General features: G+C 36.3%; 1 pseudogene across 1 annotated transcript; it reads left to right on the top strand.

Annotated features, from left to right (window-relative positions):
- Nucleotides 1-1,816: 1,816 nt before the first annotated feature.
- On the top strand, nucleotides 1,817-6,927 carry LOC143588244 (cellulose synthase A catalytic subunit 7 [UDP-forming]-like; annotated as a pseudogene). The gene is made up of 13 exons (XR_013145072.1): nucleotides 1,817-1,916; nucleotides 2,120-2,315; nucleotides 2,422-2,618; nucleotides 2,904-2,997; nucleotides 3,085-3,205; nucleotides 3,290-3,556; nucleotides 3,876-4,221; nucleotides 4,660-4,924; nucleotides 5,007-5,219; nucleotides 5,342-5,545; nucleotides 5,626-5,828; nucleotides 5,896-6,247; nucleotides 6,336-6,927. The product of XR_013145072.1 is annotated as a cellulose synthase A catalytic subunit 7 [UDP-forming]-like (transcript).
- The last annotated feature ends 1,750 nt before the right edge of the window (nucleotides 6,928-8,677 follow it).

The following is an 8,677-nucleotide window of genomic DNA, read 5'->3' as shown; positions in this document are numbered from 1 at the left end:
AACCTCGAACCGGTTTTTTTAAAACCCGGGTTTTTAATACCCAAACCCGAACCCGACCCTACCCGTAAGGTACGAATAGGTTATGACTTTCAAAGCCGAAAGCCAAACCCGAACCCATACCTGATATAAACCCGATAATGTCCGAAACCCGGTTATAGTTATACCCGAAACCCGGGTTTCTTGCATACCCGAACTGGGTTTTTTACATACCCGAACTGGATTTTTTTGCATACCCGGATATTTGTGTTTGTGCACATGTGCCAGTGAGGTACTTGACAGTGGTTGTGTGACTACCCACAGATCTATAGCTGTTTTCCAATAGATCTTTTTTGAAGCACATATTTGATATAAATACTTGTTTAGAGCAGCACATTTTGATACACCAAACAACAAATTAAAACACATAAAATATATGTTTTTTATATAATTGTTTAGTAGTTTGCATATGTTTGAATAAATTTTGAAGTTTGTATGCAAAAAAATGGTGTTAGAATAAAAAAAGCGAAGCAAGCCCATTAATAAAAGAACGCTGCAGAAAAATGGTTTTTCTAATACCCGAAAATAGGGTATTCAAATACCCGAAAAATGGGTTTTTTCAATACCCGAATATAGGGTATTCAAATACCCGGGTATTGAAAACCCGGTTCAATACCCGACCCAGACCCGGTACATAGGGTATGGTTTTTCAAGCCAATACCCGGATCCGAACCCGACCCTGGTATTACTAATACCCAATTTTCCAATACCCGATCATACCCAAACCCGGTTCATACCCGAACCCGGGTTTTTTTAATACCCGATTTGCGCACCTCTAGTTCAAACATTGGATGTTTTTTTGTTAAGTGTGTTAATTGAGTTTTTGTATAGATGATAATGGTTGTCTTTCAGCATTAACTTTGGTGTGAGCGGATGGTTGTGTTAAGTAAAACCAACCGAATTCGTGTAGATCATCGCATTTTATTTTATTTTATTTTCGGTACCGTAACAAAAATAGACCGAATGTCAATTTCATTTTTGTTTTTATTTTTTTGTTTTAGTTTCGGTATTGTAACGAACGTGACGGAGACCGACCAAATTTGCGTATACTCATCATCTCAACGCTAGGGATCGACAACGCTTGGGTTTTTATCAACGTCTGGTTTTTACTGACCAAAGTCCCCAATTGGTCAACCTCAGTTTTTATATTGTTTTTAACTTATTTTTTGTTCTTTAGTTCCGATACCATAATGCATGTAATTAATACTAAACAAATTTGCGTCGACTTACCGCCTCAAAGTTGGGACCGACAACGCTTGAGTTTTACCACCACCTGAATTTACCGACCTGTCCGACGCAACACGCCGGGTAAACACTAGTTAGTTAATAAATTATTTTGAAGTACATAAATACATTAAGATTGATAATATTTTCGACTGTTAATTATATTATGATATTTACAAACGGTATACTCAAAATGACAAATGATATATCCTTCATTTAAAACATTTTGTAAGTGAGCGTTAAATTTGAAATAGTACAAAAATAAAAATATAAAGGTGTACTTTTAGATGGATTAAAAAAAAAAAAAAAGGAAAATATAAGAAGGTAGTTGAAGCAATCGGATGAAAACTAAACTTAACTTAACTTAACTTAACTTAACTTAACTTAACTTCAAGGCAATGGAGACCCTGCAACCAACAAACAATAACATACCACCTCACCCCATTAGGTGTATGAGGGACACATCCAATCTAATCTTAAAAGGAAAACTACACACCCTCCCTCACCTCTTATATTAAAATCTACCTCGCTACCCTCCACCACCACCACAATCCAAGTTCTCTCTGTGTTTTCCAGCCACCATGCAAGCAAGCGCCGGTCTAGTTGCCGGCTCTCACAACCGCAATGAGCTCGTTGTCATCCAGGGCCATGAAGAGGTACATATGATATAAACATGCATATTATTATATATTGTGTGTGAAGTTAATTAATAATGACTTAAAAGAATATTATGTGATCAAGCTTTGTTTGTGCATATACTTTAAATTCCTAATGCAACATGTCACATATATATTTTTGGACTTTTTTTTAAAAATTAAGGTGAATTTATAGTGTATAATCTTTTGAGTGGTTTGAACAGCCGAAGCCTTTAAAGGACATGACATGTCAAGTTTGTGAAATATGTGGTGATGAGATCGGCCTCACAGTTGACGGAGAATTGTTTGTCGCATGTAACGAGTGTGGTTTTCCGGTCTGCCGGACATGCTATGAGTATGAACGAAGAGAAGGCAGCCAGAACTGCCCTCAATGCAAAACCAGATACAAACGTCTCAAAGGTAAATTATTAAGTGTTGATCGATCTATAAAAGTACTTAATAAAAATGTATGATCATGATTTTATGACATTAACCGAATTAAATGCAATAAAACATTAATTTGTAGGGAGTCCAAGGGTCGAGGGTGATGATGATGAAGATGATCTGGATGACATTGAGCATGAGTTCAACATAGATGATGAAAACAACAAGAACAACAACATTGCAGAAGCAATGCTTCATGGGAAGATGAGCTATGGCCGAGGACCCGAAGATGATGATAATGCCCAATACCCGCCGGTTATTGCTGGCAGATCTAGACATGTAAGCGAAAAATAATAATACTAGTAGTAATAATAATAATAATAATAAAAATAGTAAAATGTCAATAATAACTATAAACTATAGATCAAGTAATCATAACTATAACAGATTAACGTTAACCAACTAATGACAAAGCTAATTAAATAATGCAAAAATGTCAATAACTATCATATTATTCAAACTGGAAATAAAATAGTAACTAGTAAACAAACTTAATAACTATAATAGATAACAGACTGATTTAACAAATTCTCATAAAAACTATATATGTGATCATGGATTCAGGTAAGCGGTGAGCTTCCGATATCAAGCCAGCCACATGGAGAGCAGATGCTATCATCACTTCATAAGCGAGTGCATCCTTACGGCTCTCCCGACGGTATATATTCGATATCACCAATTTAATCTATCTTTTTAATGAATTTGCGTGTAATTATGAACGTGTACTTGAATAAATAATTTACAGGAAGTGGAAGATGGGATGAAAAGAAATACGGAAGTTGGAAAGAAAGAATGGATGACTGGAAACATCAGCAAGGGAATCTTGGAGCTGAAATTGATGATTCAGTGGATCCTGATATAGCAATGTAAAGTTCTTATCTTTTATTAGTTTCATTATATGAAAGATACTAAAAGTGGATCTTTAATGTTGCAATGTTATGATCATGCAGGTTAGATGAATCAAGACAGCCACTTTCAAGAAAAGTACCCATTGCATCTAGCAAGATCAATCCTTATCGTATGGTGATCGTGGCTCGGTTGTTTATACTAGCAATCTTTCTTCGGTATAGACTGCTGAACCCAGTGCATGACGCATTCGGGTTGTGGTTGACTTCTGTTATCTGTGAGATTTGGTTCGCATTCTCTTGGATCTTGGATCAGTTCCCCAAATGGTTCCCGATTGACCGCGAGACCTATCTTGACCGTCTTTCTCTCAGGTAATAATCAACCCAGTTATGTTTGATCCCAAACGGGTCGGTTTTAAAGATCAATATTACTATTGGTTGGACCAGACCAGGTGGCCAAACCAGATTTTCACCTTTAGCATATTATTTTTTCATCTTTTTCCTTCAAAATTTCATTTTATGAATCATTTATACTCAAGGATTCATATTTCAATATACTAAGTCATATATATAATATTAAAACTGTACTTTCATATTTTGTTTAGTATTATATATACTGTATTATGTTTTATATTATGTATGACGTCATCCTGTTATGAAAACATTGATTTAAACTCGTATTGTGATGCAGGTATGAAAGGGAAGGCGAACCGAATATGTTATGCCCGGTGGATGTGTTTGTGAGTACAGTGGATCCATTGAAGGAGCCTCCTTTGGTTACAGCTAACACAGTTTTATCAATATTAGCTATGGACTATCCTGTTGAAAAGATATCATGTTACATATCTGACGATGGTGCTTCAATGCTTTCCTTTGAATCACTATCCGAAACTGCAGAATTCGCAAGAAAATGGGTCCCTTTTTGTAAGAAATTTGCGATCGAACCACGAGCGCCTGAGATGTACTTCTCGGATAAAATTGATTACCTCAAGGATAAAGTGCAGCCCACCTTTGTCAAGGAACGCCGGGCTATGAAGGTCTGTAATTAGTTACATAATGTTTTAAACCTCACCAGATTTGGGTCAGTTTTGAGCTCAAACCGAACCAAAAGTTCAGTTTTTGGGTTATTGACTACCTTTCGGTTTTTCTGGTTTTACCATTTGGTCTTGAATTTTTTGGGCTGAACTAAACATGAAACTTTGAGCCTAATTTTTTCAATTAAAGATCAATTAACTTGTACATATTTGGGCTAGATGAATTATTAATTTCTTATAATTTACTTAACATTCAAATATATAAATTATAATCCATAAACTCAATAACAAATATTCATATAAAATGATTTAAACATCCATTCAAACAAAAATGAATCCTACAAATCGTGTGACAAATATCTTCTTCATTCAAAGAGTAGTTGCTTTGCCGTATAGTCCTAGTATTCACCTTCACTAAAAAATGATTTTGATGAGTTGCAGAGAGAATATGAAGAATTCAAGGTTCGGATCAACGCGCTTGTAGCAAAAGCCATGAAAGCACCCGCAGAAGGTTGGATTATGCAAGACGGGACACCATGGCCCGGGAACAACACGAGAGATCATCCGGGTATGATTCAAGTCTTTCACGGTCAGAGTGGTGGGACGGATGTCGAAGGAAACGAGGTTCCCTCGTCTCGTATATGTTTCCCGTGAAAAAAGGCCTGGTTTTCAGCATCACAAGAAAGCTGGTGCCATGAATGCTTTGGTAAGTAAAAACCCATAAACATTGTTACATTGCGTCATTATATCGCGATAACAATATTAAAATAAACGTGAAACGTTTGTAGGTTCGGGTCTCGGGAGTTCTAACAAATGCTCCATTTATGTTGAACTTGGATTGTGATCATTACCTAAATAATAGCAAGGCTGCAAGAGAAGCAATGTGTTTCTTAATGGATCCACAAATAGGAAGAAAAGTCTGCTATGTGCAGTTTCCTCAAAGGTTTGATGGTATAGACAGACACGATCGATATGCGAACAGAAACACAGTTTTCTTCGATGTAAGCCCATATAGCATATGATAAGAGTTTGGGGTCTGTTGACCCTCCAAACGGGGCCGGGCTTTTCTTGATGGCTCGTTAGTTAAAAGGTTCTCGTTTAACATACTTTTCGTTTTCAACAGATTAACATGAAAGGTTTAGATGGAATTCAAGGCCGGTGTATGTCGGTACAGGATGTGTTTTTCAGAAGACAAGCCTTATATGGTTATGATCCACCAAAGGGTCCCAAAGACCAAAAATGGTAAGTTGTGATTGTTGTCCTTGTTTCGGACGCCGAAAGAAGAATCTGAAGTGTGGAAAACATGGAGAGGCCGAAAACGTTCAAGGTAAAATGACGGTTTCTACTCTTTCAACTACCAACTGAAATTTACCTGTCTGTTGTAACTAATGTGTTTCTCATAATCAGGATATAATAATGATGATGATAAAGAACTTCTGAAGTCCCAAATGAACTTTGAAAAGAAGTTCGGTCAATCGGCCATCTTCGTTACTTCAACGTTAATGGTTGACGGTGGGGTCCCGCCATCATCGAGCCCGGCTTCACTTCTCAAAGAAGCCATTCATGTTATCAGTTGCGGGTACGAAGACAAAACCGAATGGGGCTTAGAGGTAAAACAAAAACCGTCATTTACTTTCGAGCCTGTAAACACTTTCTTGATCTTTAAATACCGTGCAGTTGGGCTGGATTTACGGGTCGATCACTGAAGATATTCTAACGGGTTTTAAGATGCATTGTCGTGGTTGGAGGTCTATATATGTATGCCAAAAAGACCCGCATTTAAAGGGTCCGCTCCTATTAATCTATCAGATCGACTTAACCAAGTCCTGAGGTGGGCTCTCGGTTCAGTTGAGATCTTTTTCAGCCGACACAGCCCGCTTTTGTACGGTTACAAAGGCGGTAATCTCAAGTGGCTGGAAAGGTTTGCTTATGTAAACACAACGGTTTACCCCTTCACCGCTCTCCCGCTTCTCGCTTATTGCACCCTCCCTGCCATTTGCTGCTCACCGGGAAGTTTATCATGCCAGAGGTACACGCAAGCGCGCTCGCTAACTAATACTGTTAATATTTTCTACTTATAATACCATTTTTATACAAACTTTTGAACTTTGATATAGATAAGCACATTGGCTAGCTTGTTCTTCATTTCTCTTTTTCTATCGATTTTCACAACCGGGATTCTTGAGCTGAGGTGGAGTGGAGTCAGCATTGAAGAATGGTGGAGAAACGAGCAGTTTTGGGTGATCGGTGGTGTGTCGGCTCATCTGTTTGCGGTTATACAAGGTCTGCTAAAGGTTTTGGCTGGTATAGATACAAACTTCACTGTTACATCTAAAGCAACAGACGATGAGGAGTTCGGGGAGTTATACGCGTTCAAATGGACAACATTGTTGATCCCACCAACGACTATTCTGATTATTAATATGGTCGGGGTTGTGGCGGGAATATCAGATGCTATAAACAATGGTTACCAATCATGGGGGCCTTTGTTTGGGAAGTTGTTCTTTGCATTTTGGGTGATTGTTCATTTGTACCCGTTCTCAAGGTCTTATGGGAAAGCAGAACAGGACGCCTACGATCGTGGTCATTTGGTCTATTCTTCTGGCCTTCCATCTTCTCGTTGTTGTGGGTTCGGATCGACCCGTTTGTATTGAAAACTAAAGGGCCTGATATCAAGCAATGTGGACTCAATTGCTGAAATGTTGGAAGGGTGAAAGTTTTGTTCAAATCATGAATTGTATTATTGGTTATTTGGTTTCATGTTTCAGTTCAAAGTTCAAGATGTTTCTAAGTGTGTTTTTGGCTTTATATTTTTCTAGCCACAAAAGTGGTTTGTAGATAGTTATAAATGGGAATGTGTTTTTTGAGTATATGGAACTAAGGATATGTCAATGATATATGGTTGATGGATTTAACACTAGTGAGTTGAGTCGATTAACCTAAACACGACTTGTGTATTTATTTGTGTTAAACACGCCCGCACACTTAATCGTGTAACCCATTTTCCTAAACGAGACAAATGGGTTCACGGTGTGGTAAACGATTTAACAGGTAGTAATCATGCTATAAATAAGATTAAAAGTTGATTGTGATAAGTAGGTTAAACGGGTTGTGTAAACAAGTTATTTAAAAAATAAAAATAAATAATCATGCATTATTATAAAGTTTAACAGTTAACATGTTTAAGTAAATGGTTTAGCAGGTCATGCAGTTCCTTTAATTACACAGTTATTTAAAATGGGTTAAAAGTGACAACCCCCCTCTCCATGGAAAACATTATGATATATTTATATTTTTGAAGACAGATAATATAAATTAACTCGTGTTTTCTAATTAGAAAACAACAAAAATTCTAGATTGGAACTTTTTGCATATAATGAGTGAAGCTATAACTATACTTGTAAAAACTTACATTATTAGCTAGTTACATTTTCACACACACACACGCACCACGTAATGTATTTCTTTACTTAGACACATATAATAACCAGATGAATTGAAGTTAGTGAAGGTCTGTCACCTCTCCAATCTTGCTTCAACTGTACCCACATGTGTCCTAAGGCTGTATTCTTCTACCTGTGCATGCATAACCCGACCGAAAAAATAAAATTTCGTTGCTATAACTATAAGATAATTAATTAGTTTGAAAAGTTTACTTTTGTTGTCATTAATAAAGTTATTCATTAGCAAGCTTCCCACTGCCTAACTGGTCCAGCCTTTCAAAGCAAGTACTTAAAGGCTAAATCATAATTATTAAGTACCAAACTCATTGTGAAGATTTAAAGTTACATCAATAATGCAATGTCATCACCATTTTGGCCCAACACAGCTAGCTGTCTATGCTTAAAAGATGATGATTATGGATGATAATTCAAGTCATATAAAGTGAACTCGGTCAAAACATGCACTCTAATTCCGGTTTTAAAACGTGTGTTAATAATTAATATATACAGTTTATAAACAATTTTAGGCAGATAATAATTTAACTATACAAATTATGACTTGTTACCGTTAATATTCATATCTGCAAAATGTTTTGTGACACTCCTAACTTTCACTTTCGTCACCAAGGATAATCCTACTCAAATGAACAATTTACTAATTTTAATCTTAATAAGAATGTTTAATTGTTTCGAACGACATAAACAAGTTCTTTTTTTTTTTGTTAAAGTAGCACTGACCATGGTAATAAAAGTGAAAGTTGGGAGTGTTATAGTTCACAATTAACAGTATGGATAATCCATATTGTTAATGTGACCATAACACTCATAGCTTTCACTTTTATTGTCATGGTCAATCCTACTTTTATCAGTCAATGAATCATAGTTTGATTTATTATAATCCAATTTGCCTACTTTTTTTGTTACTCTCATTGACAAACCAATATTAAGTACGAAATGTGTTGAGGTGTGTTGATTAACCAAATGAAAAAAAGTAAATAATTAAACTTTGTGAACAT

This window comes from Bidens hawaiensis, unplaced genomic scaffold, assembly GCF_021521415.1.
Source record: "Bidens hawaiensis isolate Kalapana, Puna unplaced genomic scaffold, B.hawaiensis_p1.1 tig00036274_1, whole genome shotgun sequence".
NCBI classification, from domain to species: Eukaryota; Viridiplantae; Streptophyta; class Magnoliopsida; order Asterales; family Asteraceae; genus Bidens; species Bidens hawaiensis.
Note: the sequence above shows the minus strand (reverse complement) of the source record. Positions and strands in the feature narration are given on the sequence as shown.